The following is a 21,018-nucleotide window of genomic DNA, read 5'->3' on the forward strand; positions in this document are numbered from 1 at the left end:
CCAGAGGGCACCCCTTGTTTACTAGGGAATGACCTCCTGAGAAGGTTGTCACCCCTAATAGATTGTGTAAACAAGGTCCTCTGGACCCAGACTAGCCGACCAATAAAATTAAAACAGAGTGTCAACCATGTTAGTTTAAACGGCACATGCCACATGGTTGAACAAAAATCTGACCAAGTAGAATTTCACTTCCAGAATAGCCAAATTCCAGATGTGACAGTAATAGCAGTAGGACAACAGACTGGTGATGGAGGGTCCTCTCTATTTCTGAAAATCAACCTGCCTTCCAGTCTAAAGTGGTACTCCACGCTGGAAGTAAACACTCTGAGATTTTATACTAATCCACAATCTGAAACTCCCACTCCTATAGTCCAGAGAGATGCGAAATCAGCTCAGAGCCTGGCTGATATTCAGCAAATTGGAGAGCAGTTGTTCATCCCTGTTCAGTTAAATGATGGGAAGGACTCTGTTCTCGCTCGAGTGGGTGTGAACAACGGTAAGAGCTTCATCAGCGAAGCCATGTTTCGCCAACTCCCAAAAGATCCAGCCATTCCCACCTTCAAACTGATAGACAAATGGGAAACGGACCTGGAAGCACCTAATTCCAAACATCTCCTGCCAAGCAGGTGTATGCTCAAAATCTCCATTGGCAACAAGAGCATAGTCCACAATTGTTGGGTCGTGCGAGACGTCCCTGCCGCCTTTTACTTAGGCAGTGACATTCTCAATCGCTTTGCCATTAGTTTGGACCTAATAAACTTCAAAGCTTGGTCCCGATTAGCGGATAATCCCATGGGCTTTGATGATCCAGAAAAAGCATTTAGGTCAGCTCAATTGCTACCTTATGCAGTTGAAATTCAGGTTAAAGAGGAAGTCACCATCCCAGAAAGGACCCGACAATTCTCCCTGGAAGTGAAAGTTAAAAGGGGACAAGAGTTGAAAAACCCTGATGCTTACATACATCTAAATGCTTCTCTCCAACAGCAAGGGTTGGGGGTAAACCCAACACCATTAGTCAACTTAGAACATGACACCATTCCAATAGAGGTGGATAACAGCGACTTAAAGAGTATTACTCTAGCAGCAGGCACCATTATTGGAATGGCGGTTGATGACCGACATTTCTCCATTGATCTTGTAAATGAACTGTTAGGACCAATCCCCAAGGACTGCTTTCACAGTGACAGTGATGACAATACAACACCAGACAGGATCTTTACCCGGCATGGGGGGAACTTCCTGGTGTACACTTCCTGCCCCTATGGTAAGGAAGATGTGACTTGTGACTTCAGAAGGGATGAGGTGATTTTCCAGGTCCATGAGGGCTGCCTTTCCCACCTGAAGCCTCCGGTCCAAATCAGCACTCTGACCAGGGACTTCTCCACCCAGCTGGAGGAGGCCGCTGAAATAGCCAAACCAGAAGTCTTTCCAGGCTTCAGGCAGATGGTGGAAGAGAGAGTCAACCTAGCTGATGCCTGTGTGACTCTGGAACAAAAGCAAAAGTTGAAACAAGTTTTCTTGGATTTCCAAGATCTCTTTGCGGTAGACTCATATGACTGTGGTCGCACTGACATCCACACAACAACAATCCCCACGGACCCTGGCATGACTCCTGTGTTTGTGAAGCAATATCGCTTGCCTCTCGCATCAATGGAGTCCCTTACTGAAATAATTAAGAACCTTGAGTCCCGGGGAATAATCCGTCCAGTCCACAGCACCTTCAATAATCCGGTGCTGGGAATATTGAAGCCAAACGGCCAGTGGAGACTCTGTGCCGACCTCAGGGAGCTCAACAAACGGGTCCATACTTCCCGATGGCCTCTGCCCTACATTGACCAAGGGCTGGCCCAGATCCAGGGGTCACAGGTATTCACTGCAATAGACCTGACCAATGGATACTGGACTGTGCCTGTCAGTAGGGAGGACCAATACAAGCTGGCTTTTACCTTTGGGGGCCAGCAGTACACCTGGACCCGGACTCCCTTCGGATACCTCAACTCCGGCAATGAATTCAACATTTTTCTACACAAGGCCATGCCTGACTTGGGTGCAAGGGGTAACCTGGCTTATGTAGATGATGTCCTCATCAAAAGTTCATCTGTGGAGGAACACATAGCGGAGATCCGTTATGTTCTGACACAGTTGAGGGCTGCCGGAGCAAAACTTTCCTTTCAGAAAGCACAGTGGTGTAGAACCCGTGTTAATTTCTTGGGGCATGAGATTACTCCTCAGGGTCTCTGTCCCCAGGAAAAGAAAGTGGAAGCACTTCAGAAACTGAAAGACCCCACAACTCTGCGGGAACTAAGGAGCCTCCTTGGACTGACTAATTACAGCAGAAAGTTCATTGAGGGCTACGCAGAGATCACCAGACCCCTGATTCATCTCCTGAAGGGGGGGTCAAGTGGGAATGGGGTCCAGAACAAGCCGAGGCGGTAAAACAACTCAAAAGAAGCCTCTCACAAGCGCCTTGCCTAGCTTACCCTGTCAGAAACAAGGAGTTCTTCCTGGAGACGGGGTTCTCTGATACGTGCTTGACGGCAGTATTATACCAAAAGCATGACAAGGTCAATAAAGTAATCTCCTATGCGAGCAAAACTTTATCCTCTGTGGAGGAAAAATTCAACGATTGTGAGAAGGCACTCCTGGCAACGGTGTGGGCATTGAAGAATTACCGCCCGTTTATCCAGGGGGAACACATCATAGTGGAGACTCCACACCAGCCTCTGCAATATCTCCAAAGTGACAGAATCCGGGCCGGAAATGTGAGTAATTCCCGAATTACTTCCTGGATTCTGTCAATGCAAGGCTTTCCTGTGGAGGTCTGATATGGCCAAAACAGGAAGAGTCCCCTCGCGCAAGGTCTGGCTGACTTGCATGATTGTGCCAGAGAAAACTGTCTCGAGGACGAAAGTCTGAAAATCAAGGACAACATGGAGGCATACCTTAATTCCCCACACAAAGTCTTTGAAGAAGACAAGTGTGAGGGAATGCCCACTGTATATGTGGATGGATGCTCTTACCATGTTGACAACAACGGGGAGAAAGAACTGGTGGCCGGCGTAGGGAATGCATGGGTGAATGAGTCCCCAGAACCCTCCGCTGGATACAAAATTGGTCCCCGAAGTAGTCAGGTGGCAGAATTGATGGCTGTGCATCAGGCCATCCTCACTGCTGTCCAGCATCAACTCCGCGAACTGGTCATAATCACAGATTCGGATTATGTACGGAACGGGTTCGTGGAGCACCTGGTTAATTGGAAAACCAGAGGCATGTTATGTGCTAACAACAAACCCTTGAAACATGGGAAGTTGATCCAAAACATTGATGATCTGGTCACATCGAATGGGATGACCATCTACTGGTAAAAGATCAAGGGTCATTCCAAAGTAGAGGGACCAGACAAAACTGGAAATGACTTAGCTGATCAGCTGGCCAAAACCGGGGCCATCCAAGGGGATCTAATTGAGATTGAGTCCCTGTTGGGGGAAATCCAGGTCACTGCTATCACTAGGTCCCAGACAAATGCTCACAACGACCTTTCAATTGCACAATGGAGTAAGGAGACCCCTGATGATGATTTGATTACTGCTCAGAAGGGGGATCCAATTATTGGTAAATTTTACCAGCACCTTGAGGACCCTGAGAACTTTCCCCTGACGGATACCGATTACATTGGGAAAGACGACCTAAGAGTGTTGATGAAATGTCCAAAAATGTTCCGGATTCAAGACGGTTTGCTGGTAAGGAAATCCAAAGCTGGCCACGATCAGTGGGTGGTTCCTACCTCATTCCGAAGCCTGATGTTAAGTCACGCCCATGATGCGGCCACCGCCGGTCATAGGGGGTTTCACACAACATTGGAAATCTTAAGAGAGGTTGCATACTGGCCACACATGGGGCAGGACCTCGACCAATACTTGAAGGGGTGTCTTGTGTGTGCACAATTTCAGCCATCATCCCTCACGCACCGTGCGCCTCTCCAAAAGAGGGGGATGACACTGCCATGGTCAGATTTACAAATCGACTTTGTAGGCCCTGTGATTCGCTCGGCTAGGGGGAATAAGTACATGTTGACTGTGACATGCTTGTTTACCAAGTGGGTGGAATGTCTCCCAGCCCCAAATTGCAAGGCAGAAACTGCAGCTGCCTTGATGATTAACCACATCTTTTCCCGTTTTGGTCTACCTCAAAGGATTGAGTCAGACAGAGGTAGCCACTTCACCAGTGAAGTAATGACAAAGATGTGGGAGATACTGGGTGTCAAAAGGAAGTTGCATATTGCTTATCGGCCAGCTTCTTCTGGGGCAGTAGAGAGATATAACCGGACAATTGTGAGCATATTAAAGAAGTTTGTGGCAGATTCTGGGCCAAGTTGGGATATCCGATTACCTCTGGTCCTAATGGCCATCAGATCTACCCCTTCATCTGCAACCAAAATGTCACCATTTGAGTTGATGACTGGGCGCAAGATGGTGCTTCCTCAGCATTTGCTCTACAGGACCCAAGAGCAGACACTGATAAATGCCTCCACAACTCATGAGTATGTGGAGAATTTAAGGAAACACCTTCAACATGCTTTTGCTTATGCTCAGCGGAATCTAGAAAGATCAGCTGATAGCATGAAGACCCACTATGACCTGAAAACTTCCAGGAAGGAATATCAGGTGGGAGACCGGGTCTATCTATACAACTTCCAAAGGAACCAGGCCAAGCAGCGCAAATTTTTGCCTACATGGAAGGGACCCTTTGAGATCGTCGATAAGATCTCCCCTGTGGCCTACAAGATCCGCATCCCCAAATGCGGTTCGGCAGAGGGGAAGACAAGTGGGTCCACATAAACCAGTTGAAATGTTGCCATCCCAGGCACACTCTGCAACAACTGGAGGAATCCTCTGGAATCCTAGCGGGTACTGTATCAGACTAATTCTGTTCCAATCATAAAACATACCACATCTAGTCTCTAAAATATTGTGATTTGCATGAAACTGTCTCTTAGTTATACTGTTTTTTTTTTTCAAAATAAGAATGTAATGTTTCGTGATGATGAAATGCATATGCTGCCCCACTATCTCAACGGTGGTGGAAAAACGTCTATGAATAGGTATTGCCGCTCTTCCTTTGTCGTCCTAGGAGAAAGAAAACCTTGAGACGGGCCAAGGAGGACGATCCGGAGACCGGGAGCTGAGACGCAACGGGCTCGGGGTACCGCCCAATATTCCCATCAGGACCGGCGAGGAGAACCGATCGATCCGACCGGATGGAGGAAAAGATGCTGAACTGTGCCATCTATTGGAAGAAGATGAGGAAACATCCCAGATCTTGCGAGTCCCATCAGTGAAACCGAATGGCCATTGCAAGAGGGGGGCTTGTGGGATGTATTTACCCATGCATCCGAGCCCTACCTCAAAACTGTGCAGTACTGACATGAAAACATCATGATGGCCAGAGCTTCCCAGAAAATGCACAGGGAAATGCAGGAAGAATAGGCTGCCACCCATTTTTGCCGATGTTATGGGCACATAAGGACACTGCCTAAAACCACCATTGGACTACCCGCACAGTAGTCTGAAACCATTGGGAATGGCAATGCTGATTGCCAAATGCAACCTAGAATTGTGGGGAATTCATTCTTCAATCCCAAAAATGGGTGCAGTACCAGTACTCACCACTATCCAAAAGCCGGCGTTTTAAAACCACCCTGTGTTCCTCTGAAGGCAAGCCAAAGTGTCTATTTTAAACATTGCAACATGTGCAAAATATTCACTGAACACCAGCAGACATTTGGCAGAATGAGGTTTTGTGTGCTTACAAAATCTGGGAAATGAAGAGCCCAAAACAGTGCTTATAACAAAACTGCTATGGAGTCAGCAGTTTAAGTTGCACTGGATTTAAAGACACTAAAATCGAAAATGTTTAGATGAAATGAGTGACCTATGTTTGGTGTCACATGCCTTTGTAACTGTTGAAATGCCATAGTTTTGCACTTAGAATCAGCATTCTAGCTGCATATGTAAAAATGTTTAGTTTTATTTGAATGCAGGAACTGGGGAACAAAAAGTGACATTTTATCTGAAACTGGCTTAAAGAGATTCCAATTCTGCCTGGCAACTACCCCCATCAGGAGTGAAACTTGAGTCACAACTGTGTTCCCAGGCCCATCTGCCTTTTTGCTGCTCACACTAAGGATATGCCATCTATCTGATAATTGAATTACCTGTGCTCTGCAGGAAAGTGAACAAAGCCCTGTCCTGGCTCAGGCAAAGGTTTTATTGGCAGGAGTCGTAAATGGTCGTAAAAAGTGGCTTCCTCCTGAGGAAAGGGGAGGAGCACTGCCTGTGAGACCAAGCTGGCTTGGCAGAACTGGATAAACCAGTATTTCTACCTTGTGCTGAGAGGAAACCACACCCCTTTGGAGCCAGAACATAACTTTAAAAAGATGAATAACTCATAGAGCGGACATGTGAAAATTTTATAAATGATACCATAATTCTTGTGATTTTTCTGCCCACAGTTTAAGAGGTTTTTAGAACCGGTGGTATGTTCAGGGGGGTGTTAGCGGAAAAGTGGATATTACTCTAAATGTATGCATGTTAAAAGTCTGAAACTTCATCAGTTAATGTCCATACTCCCTGCGCACATGTATGTAAAGTCGGGTCAATGTCAGAAATTGAAAAATCAGTTAAAAAGTCAATTATGTGCCATTTCTGAATGCAAGCTCTTAGAAACAGCAGATTTGGACAGAGACATGGCTAAATTCAGCCACACCATGTATATGTAATTTCAAGCAACTGTGTAACTGTGAAATATGTCTTTTATTATCAAATATAGAATGTGTGCAATCTGACAGAGGAGTGTCCTATCTGCAAGCCATAAAATGACATCCCTCTGACTCACAGTTCATTCCCCAATCAAATGATAAATGGAAGTTTGACCAATTAGAAGCTGAGAGAGAGGTAGGGTCAGTGATGCTAGAACACACCCACATTCTAAACACATAAAAGCAGACAGACAGGACAGATAGGGACCTTCAATTCCATCTGCCGCTGGAAGCTCTGCCGGAAAAATCCATACTTTACCTCCATCAAACCTCCAGAGAGCCAAACTAGAGACCCAGACCAGAGAACCAGAGAGAGCTGACCCAGATCACTGTGAAGTGCAGAGACCAGAGGCTAGTTTAAAACCTGACCAGATCCATGGCGAGGCCCATTTCACTCAAGAATATAGTGTGAGTACCCAGCAGAACTGTGTAGAACCAATCTCTTAGTTTAAATTCATCTAATTCAATCTATCTAACCTAAGTAGAACTGCCTGATAGATCCAAAACTGTCACCTGTCATTTGCAAAGCTGTCACTTGTCATTTTCTAGTTGCAAGCTGCACTTGTCTTTTTGAACTTTAAAATTTCAAATCTGAAAAACGACCTTTATTTAATCGCTCATATCTCCGCAACTGTTTGTGCTAGAGACTTGCAGTAACTTTTATTTGAAAGCTTAGAATCTTAGCTTTGAATCGCACCAAGAACCACCTTCCTACCCCTTATAGTTTTACCGCAATCGCGGAACACGCATCCGCAAATTTTACCGCGATTTGCAAATTTCTCCACATGTAAAATCAGCTGCTGCTTGCCTTCCATTTGCCAGAAATTCGTTTAACCTGCTAGCTATCCCTGCATCATTGCTAGTGTGAACCTGGACTAATATTAACTAGATACCACTCACCCTGAACCTCTGAAAGGGAATTAAAAGCATTTCCAGCATATTTCTCATCCATTGCTAGCACATATAAAAGCATTTTGCCTGTGTTTTCAACTTCTGTAGTGTAAGCTTGCTGGGGTGAACTGAATCACATTTGTTTGCATTTCTGAGAATTGTGTGCCTTCCTTCCACTTCCTTGCATTGCATAAAAGGGGGGAGGGGATTGCCAGAGAAAAGTGATTACATTGTTTTGTTGAAATCATATTGAGTATTTCTATACTGCATTTCATTCATTCAACCTTGCATCCATTTGAACTCTATAAAGCATTTTGTACCACCTTCTTCTTTTGTTCCTATTCACCTGTGTGCTACCTTATCCATTTCATGTCAACTCATTAGTGATTATAAGAAATGTGCTAGTGCCAGATTCTCCGTTGTTGATCTTTATCATATCAGATTAAGTGTGCTATTCAATTATTAATTTATTATAAAGTGTGATATATATATATATTTTAAATTATCAAATAAACCTTTTAAACTTGCAAAACAGAACTACTTCTTGGCTCAGTGGGGTCAGGGGGATTCCAAGAGAGGGGTGTTATATAGGGGTAGTCATCCAGAACGCATGAACTGGACATAAAGATATATCAATAAGGGTTTTCATTCAGTATTCTAGACTAGGCGTTAATTTAGCTGTAGTGCTGAATTGAATCCCCTTACAAAACTATCATAATGCATTTGCATGAACTTGCTTTTCCATTTTCAGACATTTGTTTTATATTAAATCTTTTGGTGGTAAGTATAGTTTATATTCTTTTATAATGACTTTGGCTATTGTGTGTCTTATTTAATACATTGCTAGGAATATTTATTGTTTTTTAGAAGTTGTTTCAAAGGAAGGAGTAACTATCTAGAAATTCAAGCTGCCCTTGCAGTAATGGTATCCTATAATTATGTATTTTGGTGGTACACAGCCATTCTACACTTTGCGTTAGTGTATGTGTAAAAAGTACACATTGTAAAATAACTTGTGAAGAAAATGTGACCGTAGGCATACTGTTATTGTACTTCAGTTGTTTCTGTAATAATGTGCATTTCAAAGTGACATGAAATGCACATGTTGTGCCTAATATGTACATGGTGTAAAACAAGTGTTTGGTGTTAATACATTAAATGATGTACTAAACATTAAGAAGGGATCGACATGTGTAAACCATATTAGGAAAGTGTTTAATTGCATGAGGAAAACATGATTTGTGTTCAAATCAATAACATACACATTTTTGCAAAGTAACAGAATCAAACCAATATTAATGAGCACAACTGATGTTAATAGCAGATCTTTGTAAAATAGAAGTTGACAAAATAAATAATGTATGTATCCAACATTAAGATTCCTTCTGCAGCATTTTTTAAATTACGATAGTTTAGTAAAAATAGCCTTGTTCCTGCATTAAACTCTCCAACAGCACTAATAGCCACACATTTCATATAGCCTAAATAAACTGTCACATCTGTTACGTTAAGTGTTGTTAATGTTGGTAAACTATAATGTTTGAACAAAAAGAGTTGATGGCTGGAAGGTTTACAATGAATCTACTGCATATGGCCTGATTTGCATATGGACTTTCCCCTTTTGTAATGGCTTGGCAGGTGAAAAACGATGGTCTGGAAAGTTGCCCAGAGCAATAGATTAATTCTATTAATCATATTGCTTCTATGGGCAACTAATTCTAACTCCAGCCATCACCTCTTTTGCTTTGCTGTAGTCATCTCAAGTAGGACGGGTATACCCAGATGTGGGTCCCGTGCCGGCTGGGTTTAGAGACCCAAGCTCTTCCTCACTGATGAGCCCCAACAAGGCCAAAACATATTTGGGGATGCTTGTGGTCTCGTTCAGAAGGGATGTGACCAAGCAGTTCGGGCTAGACTGCCCCTTTTCGGGTGAGACTAAGCATGATTTTCATATGGACCTTCCCCTTTTGTAATGACTTGACAGGTGAAGAACGATGGTCTGGAGGGTTGCCCAGAGCAATAAGCCCGCCTCTTTAGCCTAGAGCACACTTTTATAGTAAATTATTGTGAGTTTTTCAAGACGAGTTATAGGGTGCCGGGGAGAAAGCCAACCCTGACACTCTGTTGTATTAACAAATGAAGACAACAACAGCAGTCCACACGCTTGTGGGACTCTCCAGTCCCCTGCACTCCGAAATTGTGTTGTGAATACAACCAAAAGTTCAATTGTTTATATACTGAATTCAAATAGACAATTTTCATACCAAATTATTAATTAAAATTTTATATATATATATATATATATATATATATATATACTCATTTATCTTCAACACTTTCTGAGGGCAACCTCCCTAGTGGGCCAGCACCTGTTAATATACATATGCCTTCATAAGCTAATGTCCTGCAACCCCAATTGGTAAATTCTTATATAATTAGGTTCTTACCCTTGTAAGGTTTCGGTGGTAAGTTTCCAGGCTGGAGAGTTTTTCTATGGTCCCTCCTTAAGATATAAATGCCTGTTTGTGTGGCAGAGAAGGTTTCATCCAAAATATGTATGTGCCTTTTCTTATGAATTAATGTAAATTACATATCTATCTAGATACAATTCTACAAGTCTCGGGTTACCAATGACAACATTGGATAGTCCATGAGATGGGCTATTTAATCATTTTAATGTATCCACTAAGATAAATGAGGTGATCAGTAATCCTACTCCTGCCAATGCTTCTATTGTGCTCTAGTCCCCATGGTTTTGGCTATAAGATATAGTAGTGGTCAGATGCAATGGCATTAGTTTTAAGTATTAGTGTGAGATTTTGCCTAAAATATAGTGCAATCCATTATACCATTCTGTGTTTTACCTGCTGAAGCTCAGTGCACGCCAGATTTTGTTGTCCCGAACTGCAACATCACAGGACCAACAAAATGGCTGATATTTGTATATCGGCATCATCACGCTTTTGTGTGCTTATGTCATTTTGTAGTTTTGACGCGGGTAGCTTTATCTTAAATCGCAGCCATGCTATTCTCATTTCCCTAAGTTCTGACTAATCAGAGCAATGCTAGCGGTTACGATTAATTATAAACCTTCCAGTTATCACCTTTTGCTTTTTTTAAAATTATGTTTACCACTCTGATGTGTTTTAGGCCTTTTTGATGCGGTCATTTTATCACATCCCAAATGCTAACTCTCAACTAAGCGGTCCTGTAAAATTACAAAAGGCACTTTTGCCAGCTCGACATCATTTTTTAATTTTTTTTATTTTATTGGACACTAGCTGATATACCCAGCATTGCCTGGGCTTTGATTCTATCATAGGTACAGGTAACTGGGCACACTTTGGTACAGATTGGTGAAACGGGGTGGAATTGTATAAGGAACAATACTTCACCAAGTCACAAACCCACAAACAGATTTTGACTTTTGCTGAAATCTTGGCAAAGGGGTGGCCTGTCCAAATGTCATGTAGCCAGCAATGTCTGGATCATCCTTACAGGTGACTGTGCAAAAATTTGGTGGAGATTGCTAAAATGGTATGGAATTGTATAGGGAACATGCACAAAGCCACAAACCCACAATTTCACTTTTGCTGAAATTTGGGGAGAGGGGTGCTGTGGCCAGATGTCATGTAGCCAGTAATGCCTGTAAAGTCCAGGCAGGTGAATGTGTGAAATTTGGTGTAGATTGGTCAAACGGTGTGGAATTGTAGAGGGAACATATGCGAAGCCACAAACCCAGAGACTTTTGCTGAAATCCAAGGAAATTGATGGGGTTTCCAAATGTCCTGTAGCCAGTAATGTTGGGATGGTCCTAACGGGTGACTGTGCAAAGTTTGGTGCATATTGGTGAACAGTGTGGAATTATATAGGGAACATACGTGAAGCCGCAAACCCACAATTTCCCTTTTGATGAAATTCAGGGAAAGGGGTGGGGTGGCCAGATATCATGTAGCCAGTAATGTCCGGAGGGTCCTAAAAGGTGACTGTGCAAAATGTGGTGCAGATTGGTGAAACAGTGTGGAATTGTATAGGGAACATATGTGAAGCCACAAACCCACGCATTTTCACTTTTCTATGTATATAAATATTTGTATGGCACTTATACACAAGTATTTCTTCTTCCAAACATAGTTTCACTTTAAAGCCTATGGCAAACATTATACCATATTCTCAAAAAGGAACTACTGTTCCCAAAATCCCCACAACACTGGGTTAAAGACGAAGAGTAATGATGATCACATCCCACTATCAGCACTCTAGTTCTTCCCCAAATCATATTGACCCAGGCCAATATACAAAGGAAAAAAAGACTCCAAAAGTGTGTGAGAGGCCCTTTCTGGAGTGCCTAGCTGCAGGATACGTGCGATAGGAAGGAATTGCTACCTGCAGTTTGGGGCAGAGGAGAGGAGAACCTTTGCTCCCCAGCAGCCAAAGGGGAGCTGAGAGAAGCCAATAGGACTCTAATGGCCTCTCCACAGAGAAGGGGAACCCCTGGGCCTTAGCAGGGTGCTACAGCCTAAAATTGACTGCAGGCTTCCTTAACGAAAGGAATCCAGTGAGAGCTATTTTTATGTGGGCTACAACAGCGACAGAGGCAAGAGCAGGCAGGAGAGGATGTTAAACCCCACGCTGAGGCTTACAAACGCAAGGCACACAGACACACTTGTTTGAACAGAAAAGGCTACCCGAATGGGAGAAGAGAAGCTGCATATGAGCACAAAGGGCCATGGAGACACAGGGAGATGCACAGGAGATCCTGGATTTTAGGCCACTTGAGGAGACATTAGCAAAACAGACAGGTGATGGCTGGAAGGTTTTGAATTAATCATAACTACGGGCACAACTCTGGGCAACCCTTCAACCCATCGTTTTTCAGCCTGCCAAACCACTACATAAGGGGAAAAACCATATGCAAATCAGGCTTGGTCCTGCCCCAAAAGGGGCAGTGCAGCCTGAACTGCTAGGTCACATCCCTTCTGCACGAGACCACAAGCATCCCCAGATATGTTTCAGCCTTGTTGGGCATCATCAGTGAGGAGTAGCTTGGGTCTCTAGGCCCGGCAGACTCGGGACCCCCATCTGGGGATACCCATCCCACTTGGGGTGACTTTAACTAAACAGAAAGGTGATGGCTGAAAGGTTTTGAATTAATCATATCCACATACACAGCTCTGGGCAACCCTCCAGACCATTGTTTTTCAGCCTGTCAAGCCATTACATAAGAGGAAAAACAATATGCAAATCAGGTTTGGTCCTACCCCAAAATGGGCAGTCCAGCCCGAGCTGCTAGGTCACATCCCTTCTGCATGAGACCACAAGCATCCCCAGACATGTTTCAGCCTTGTTGGGCATCATCAGTGAGGACGTTTGTCCCGTGCCTGCTGGGCCTAGATACCCAAGCTACTCCTCACTGATGAAGCGCATCATGGCCGAAACATGTTTGGGGATGCTTGTGGTCTCGTGCCGAAGGGATTTGACCCAGCAGTTCAGGCTGGACTGCCCCTTTTGCGGTGGGACCAAGCCTGAAGTGCCAGGGCCCCAAAAATATTGGCCCCATAATGACGGGTGCGGCGCCACCCACAGTGCGGGCACGTGGCCCGGGCCATTTCAGCGCTAGACCTAGATATGCCCACCACCAGCCCATCACACTGCTGCTGCTCCATGTCACATGTTTGGCGCTGTAGAAACTGATGGCACAGGCAGGCTAGTAGTGGGATGGATGGGGAAGGGCACACATGGGCTGTGGAAGTATAATGCTTTAAAGTTGGAAAACACTTGTTATGGTAAGTGTAGTGGTTCTAGAATTCCGGCAACCCCAGAGGCAAAAGAGTGCATTTGAACACACTTCTAAGATCTAGCCCACACATGTTAGACGTCTGGACCATACTTGCTGTCCTCGAAGTGATTAATGCATTTGATAAAATTGTTGCAAACCTATGGATGTTATCTTATTTGTCAATTATAGTCAAGTGTAAATTGCAATATATGAACAAAACAAACAAATGCAAATAGCAGTTACTAAATGAAGTACAAATAAATAATATATTAAATAATTACAAGTGCAATAGTGTGCATAGTTGTCTCTATTCGCTCATAAAAGCCCATAAAGTGTCTACATCTGACCTGGCCATGTCCTCTTTTTGGTCCTTACTCCTAGGGTCATCAGCAGCTCTTTGTCCTTTTGCAATCCATGAATTGACAAAGCAAAGGGGATGTGGTTGAACTTCAATGGTGAGCCAATCAGATTAATAAGGATGAAATGATGTCAGTATGCAGGGATGCTCTTGTTGATGTGCAGACAAGATTCATTTGTGAAATCCCTCGTTCACACTCAGCAGTGGAGATAGCAATAGTGTTCACAGCTGTCAAAGGTTCCTTGTAGTGTCTATTAGCTTCTTTTCCACCCGTCTCCCTATGTTCCCTGTAAGTCTGAATGGTTTGACAAGTGTCATCAATGTCAAATCTTTCACACAGAGACTCTGGGCCTCATTACGACCCAGGCGGTAAATTACCGCCTGGGTCGTACCTTTACCACCATGGCGTAAACTACGTTTACGCCATGGTGGTTGGCGGACTTACCGCCCCATTCCGAGGTCGGCGGGGCGGTAAGTCCCCAATCCCCATTTACACTTCCCCATTCCCATTTTTGCCCCATAGGGCATAATGGGAGTGGGGAAGGCGTTAATTACGCCACCGTAAATTACGGTGGTGTAATTAACAACATGGTCCCTTAGCGCCATGGATTTTAACACCTGCTAAAAGCAGGTGTTAAATCTGCCATGGCGCTAAGGGACCTCAGAATCAGGCGGTAAGGGTCGGCGCTGTTTACGCCGCCGTAAAACCCTTACCGCCTGAGTCGTAATGAGGCCCTCTATCTCACTTTCTCCATATGTAGGTGGTAACTCATCTGGCCAGTACTGCTTGTACAAAACTTTGAGTTTGCTTATTAGTTTCTCGTACACAACTTTGTTGTCAGCAGCAGCAGAACCTCCTGTAGACAACAAGCGACTTCATACATTTTCTGCAAGACTGGGAAAAAACTGCCCAAGTTTAATTCTTTTGTCGCACGCCTTTCCTTCATGGAGGGTCACTCCTTGGAAACTATTTTCTTCTATGGCCTTCTCGCACAGGGAAGAATGTTTTCCTTGCCCTTCTACCATTGCCTCTAACACTGATATTTGTCGGCAAATAGCACGATGTGCATCAATGATCGTGTAATCACGCTTTTGTAAGTCAAGAGACAATTCTGATAACTCTTGAAGTGAATCAAACATAATGCTAAGATTAGCAACAAACTGAACAGACGAAAGGCGCCTGCATAGTCCAGTCTACATGTGTTGTGCTGTGCCATCACGAGAGCCATCACTAGATGCCAATGAAAAGTGTTTGTAAAGAGCAGGAGAAGCTTTCCAGACAGCCTCTACTGTTCTGTAGCTTGAGGAAACCCAGCTAGTATCTTACACACTTCCTATTTTACAAAGCTGAATGTCAAGAGCATCTGCACATTCTTTTAGCTGCAAATGATTTGTCACAGATGTGCTAAAAAGAGAATACAGTTTGTCTAGCAATGCTTTGAAATGATTTGTAGCTCCAATGTCTTTCATGACATCATTGACTGCAAGTTCTAAGCGGTGTGCTGAGCAGTGCCAGGCTACAATATTGGGAGAAATGTTTTCTTGTAACCTTTTCACAACCCCGCTATTGCAGCCAAACATTACTGATGCTCCATTACAAGTGACTGACACCAGACATTTGGTGAGAAAGTCCACACTAATTAAAATGGGGTCCTTTTGGAATGAAGACAGCAAACTGTTCACTATACCTTCAGCAGACACATCACTGAGCTCGATAAGGTCCACAAAAATATTAGCTGGACACTCCATATCCTGTAGCTGAGTGCGTAGGTACACAATTAAAGCACTTTTATTATTTAAGGCAGTTGCCTCATCCAGCAAAAGGCTCACCTTAGGAGAAGAGGCAACTATTTTGGCAAATGTCTTTCGTTTAATTTCCGATTAAATGTGTTGCTGTATACTTGAGCAAGCCACATTGGAATGTAAAATGCGTCCCATATCTAGCCCATTCAATTGCTGGCAGTCTATCTCAGATTCAAAACCATAGGCTGGCCTGTTCCCCTTTGCTTCTTTATAAGCCGTGCAGAATATTCTGGCAGTTGTTGCTATTTTACCTGCCTGGGCTCTAGAAGTTACTTTAAGCAATGTATCTTTTTTTGCCTGCTCTAATATTTTTGATGCTGTGATGTGGGCCTTTGTTAGTCCATGTTCGGTAATCTTCTTTCGTAAGGATCTTTGTTGCTTGTCTTTGTTGGTACCATATGAGCTAACAGTACACTCAGTCCATTCTTTAGACAATTTCATCCCATGAGTTTCCTCTACACCAAAGCCATTGACTTGACAGCAAATGGTGCATCCAAGAGTGTGTCCTCTAACAATCAACCATGGGTACTTGCTTTGAAAATATTGTTTCTGGTCTAGGTTCCAGCCTTTAGGGAGTCGGCCTTTCTTTAACGGAGCTGATCATTGCAGAAGTGATAACTGAATAAATTCCGGCATGCTAGTACTTGGAATTTCCGTGCCACTGTCGTTCGGTAGTTCACGATCTTCATCAGTGACACCAGTGCTGCCCAGTCCCTCTCCGAGTGGAATGCTTGCTGTCTGGATTTCCGTATGGATGTTCACAGTAGTAGTGCTGGTGGTCTCATCTAGTGTTTTTTCTAGTTCTTCATAAAAACTATCTGACTTAGAATCAGATTCCTGTTTACTTCGCTTGCTTGTAGGCTCATCTGTGATGCATTTTTTACCAGGTTTTGAAAAGTATGAAGACATTGGGGGTCATTACGAGGCAAATTGCGGTACCGTTATTAGCTCCATCCCCATTCCCATTAAGCCCTGTGGGGGCTCGAATGGGAATGGGGAATGGTTCCCGGAATGGGGACTTACCGGGTCCTCCAAGGTTGGAATGACCCGGTAAGTCCCTATTTCGGGAACCCGGACCCGGAATGCGGTAAGGCGGTAGCCATGGTGCTAATAGCACCATGGAAACCTCCAACCTCGTAATAACCCCCATTTTCTTCTGGGCTCCAGACATTCTAGGGAAGGAAATGAGAAGTAAGGATAATCAATATCATGGGATTCCTTCCAAGTTTCAATATACACAATGATCAGGCCAGGGGTCAGGACAGGACAACAGACCTCTTAAGTGCTTCAAACGGAATCAAGGACTGGTGAACAGCAAATGTATAAGAACAAACACCTATAATGGTGCACACATGGAATGCGTTTTCCATTAGAGCCGGGTGGATAAATACAAATGTGCACACGTTTGACTTGCCCTGACTGAAGACAACATTGCAAAAAGAAATCTAACAAAAAATACCATGTGGGTGGTTTGTAAATGGCTGCAAAGTGCCAGTTGCGTCCTTTTATCCCCCAACAGACCACACTGAACCATACAATTTTGTGACTTTTGAAATGTCGCTCTGTAGTGTAGTACCTGAGCCCGTCTCCATTTTTAAAAAACACCCACTTTCCTTGAGTCAGTAAAACAATTAGACTCCACTTATGCTTGGTAATGTCTTTCTTACCTTGTTTTCAGGCACGAGGATGCAGCATATACCACACAGCAGCCTGCGACTCTCAGACTCTGACTGCCACCACGAGGAACAAACCTGTGATGAAGTCGCTCACTGCAAACCTAAAGGGGGGCAAAGGCACTAAGTCAATTAAATTGTAACCCGCTGGTGTGATACCTCTATGCTCAATAGGAAATTCAACTGCTGGAGGCAGAATTGGTATAGTTGGGTTCACACAAAAGGCACAACCATTGCCCCCTGAACTGTATACACCAAAAATGAGGGTGGGAAAAAGAAAGCCTCATGGGACACAGTGGGCCAAATCTGTATGTATTGCAAGTGAGGCATTTTACTAACAGGGCAATCTTTCTATGGCAGGTTGGACTTTACATGACAGGACGTTACAGTGCACAATATTTTACTGACCTCTATCGCAGCACCCGCAGACATAGGTTTGACTTGCTTTCAACAAGGCAGAGGGAAAGAAGGGGGAAGAGTGACCCTTTGCAGTTGAAGTCAGGTGAGATTACATTATTTGCCCAGGATCACACACTTATGCTGAACAGCAGGCACCTCCCAGGGTGCTGCTAATGCTTCATAAATATACATAAAAGCTTTACACATACTAATGCTGTCAATTGAGAAAACTAGAGCAAGTTAGGGAATTACCCTAAACAAATTATTACTGTTTCTTTCATACTTTGTATTATAACACGTACAGGGGCAAAGTGCTGGTCTTGGAAGCAAGACCACACAGAGCAACAGAGGTTTGAATCCTAGATCTGCGCTTAGAAACTGAACTATGGTGGTATTAGGTGCGTTATAAAATCCAATTAAATAAAACAAAAAACACAACCCACGTTTTCCTATGGAAAGTGAAAGGGGAATGCAATGCGCCCCAGGTACTGCACGCCTCCCCGCCAACTCCTACATACACTCAAGGCCGTCCACAGAGACATTATTAGCCTTAGGCAAGGTCTCAAGGGGCTCTTACGGTGGGTGAGCGAGCCTCATCCGATCTCGCCTTACATTATTATTGCAGCCGGGCCACCGCCGGCGGCGCTGAAGCGGGCTGTTTCTCTATCACAATCAAAGAACTGGGATGATGAAAAGGTGGTGGGTTCATAGTACTGGGCATATGGGCAATATTACCAAACTGCACTGGGGTGAGTGCACTTTTGCCCTATATTAGCACATGAGCAAAATGTACCCTGGTGCAAAAGAACATTGAAAGCATACATATGTTGCACTAAGGCAGTTTTTGCCATAGCACTTGCACTGGTGCAAAATGTCTGGGGGCTGACAAGATGCACACGTGTGTGCATTTCAATCCCTGTTGTTCAATTTTCGTGGTTTGTTCTACGAAGTGCAAACAAATTGATGCAAAGTCGAGTGGAGCCGAATATACCTGCAAAGAAGTGTAAATGCCTCCTTTATGTAGGCATGGCTGGAGACCTTTCATACGGACTCCTATGGATACTGTCAGCCGTTTGTAGGTGGTGAAAGCTAGCCGATTCCATAGGAATCCTATTCATTAAGGCCAGCTTGAACATCAAAATCAAATGCTAGCCTTAAGGCATTACTTTGTGGCAAGGAATGCATGGAGCATGTGGCCATGTACAATTCAGTGCATGCCCCTGGCCTTCCTGTGAAAACCTACAAAATCTCAAGAGTGCAAAAAGAGATGAACCACAGGGCTCGAGTTTCTCACAACTATATTGGCGCCATTGTGTATTATTTGGGATATTAGTTCTGACTTATCTGTAAAATTTGTATTATTTAATAGTACCCATTACAAATCACGTATTTTGTTGCTTGTACCATACAATGAGGATCATTTTTAAATCAACTAGTGCCCAAAAAGAGGTGTAAATCCAGGCACATACTTTTACACCTGGTTTCAACCCTCTTTTCATGTTCCTCTAGATTGTATAGTTGTTGCCAGGCACAGCAGGGGCAGGTTGCAAAACGTATTAACGCCAGCAGGCCAGATGGCATGTCCCGTGCTTGCTATTAATGTGTTTCTCTATTGCCCCCGAGCTTGCTTCGCACTCTACACTATGTCATGGTAATAATACATGGCGCCTTGAAACACCTGTGTATAGGCGCCATGCAAAGGTCCAAAATTAAAATAAATGTATAGAAATATGATTTCGATGATGGGATGAATGCATAGGATTCCATTGGAATCCGTGTTTAAGTGGCTCCCGGCGTGTGTACGTAGCAGGACGCTACTTTACACTATGAAGGGAAAATCATGCATGCTAACCTCGGTAGCACAAAGTGGCACGCATTGCTTTGCAACCCGCAGCGCTATTCCCAAAACTTGCACAGAAACAATTGCCACTTTCAATAAAACGAAGCACATTATTGTATAGTAATGCCTGTTGTCAATTGTATGTGACAATTGTGGATGAAATAGATCTGTCACATTTGACTCTTTTAAAATGTGGTATTAAAAATGCATTCAAAGGATTTTAGAAATACATTTGGGGAACTCCTAATTTCAACCTGTCACGTTGATCAGTTTATTTGTGTAGTTTATTATATTGATTTGTTTTATGAATTATACAATTTTACCGCAAAAGCCCGACAATGCGCCTTGTTGAAATGTGCTACGTGCTGCCACTCTCTTACGCATACGTTGTAAATAACATGTTTTGTTTAAATTACATTTTACACATTAACCCACTGAACTACCCATTTAGACAGCCATCTTCCGAAATCATTTTCTTTTTTAAATATTGAGACATTTCAACTGGAAAGGAAGCGAACGAATGACAGTTAATGGTGTGTCATATTCGCGGAGGGCTTCGGTCTTTTCTGCACACAACCGACCGCGGTAAAATGATATATGAGCGCTGTAAACCTACTACCAATTAATGATGTAATAGAAACATTTTAAAGTATACTCCAATCTTTTGAGCTAAATTGAATAAAATCTGTGACATAAACACATAATTGGAGGCAGCCACGTCAAAAAGAACGATCCGTTGTGTTTAAAGCGTAATACCCTACGCAGGTGGCAGTAGATTTATGAAATATTCAAGGTACACGCCGCCCCCTTGTTAAAATGCTGAATTACCATCTAGAGACACTGTCCTGATTTAGACAACGCTGTTCAATGGAACTTTCCCATTGAACAACGCTTTGTAAATCAGGCCCAGTGCGTTTTGGCGTTCATTAGAGTCCTGGTTTCGGAGGCAGACCCAGGGATTTTTTTATAGCTGGCGTCCCAGAGTAATATGCCTAATTTGGTGGGGCTCGTTAAAAGCCCACTAAATAATGCTATTTTGACCTAAAACTTTGAAAATCCCTTCATAATATAGTAATTCTGTTTTACCAATGAACCATGATAGACGTTGTTAGAAATATAAACTTTACGTGCATCTTTTTTAACTAGGCGCTGTCTACAAAGCGCCTTTTTTTTTGCAAACGAAATGTAGGTTTTGTTTATCACATTTCCTGAAACCATTTCAGGAGTGTATTGTAATTGTATGTGTACAATTCGATGTCGATACAAGTACCTGAATTTCCTGTGGTGTCTGCATATGCTGACAAACGTTGGCAATCTCCTGAGCCTCCCTATCAGGCTAACGTAAACACAAACAAGATGGCGGTTGCAAGCGAAAGAAACCGATTTTCAATAAAAGCCTCATGGTTACTGGTAATCAGGCATACATTTAACATAAATTGTTACCTGCGGGGGGCCTAT

Source organism: Ambystoma mexicanum, chromosome 11 (assembly GCF_040938575.1).
Source record: "Ambystoma mexicanum isolate Mex_15411 chromosome 11, UKY_AmexF1_1, whole genome shotgun sequence".
In the NCBI taxonomy this organism is placed as follows: domain Eukaryota; kingdom Metazoa; phylum Chordata; class Amphibia; order Caudata; family Ambystomatidae; genus Ambystoma; species Ambystoma mexicanum.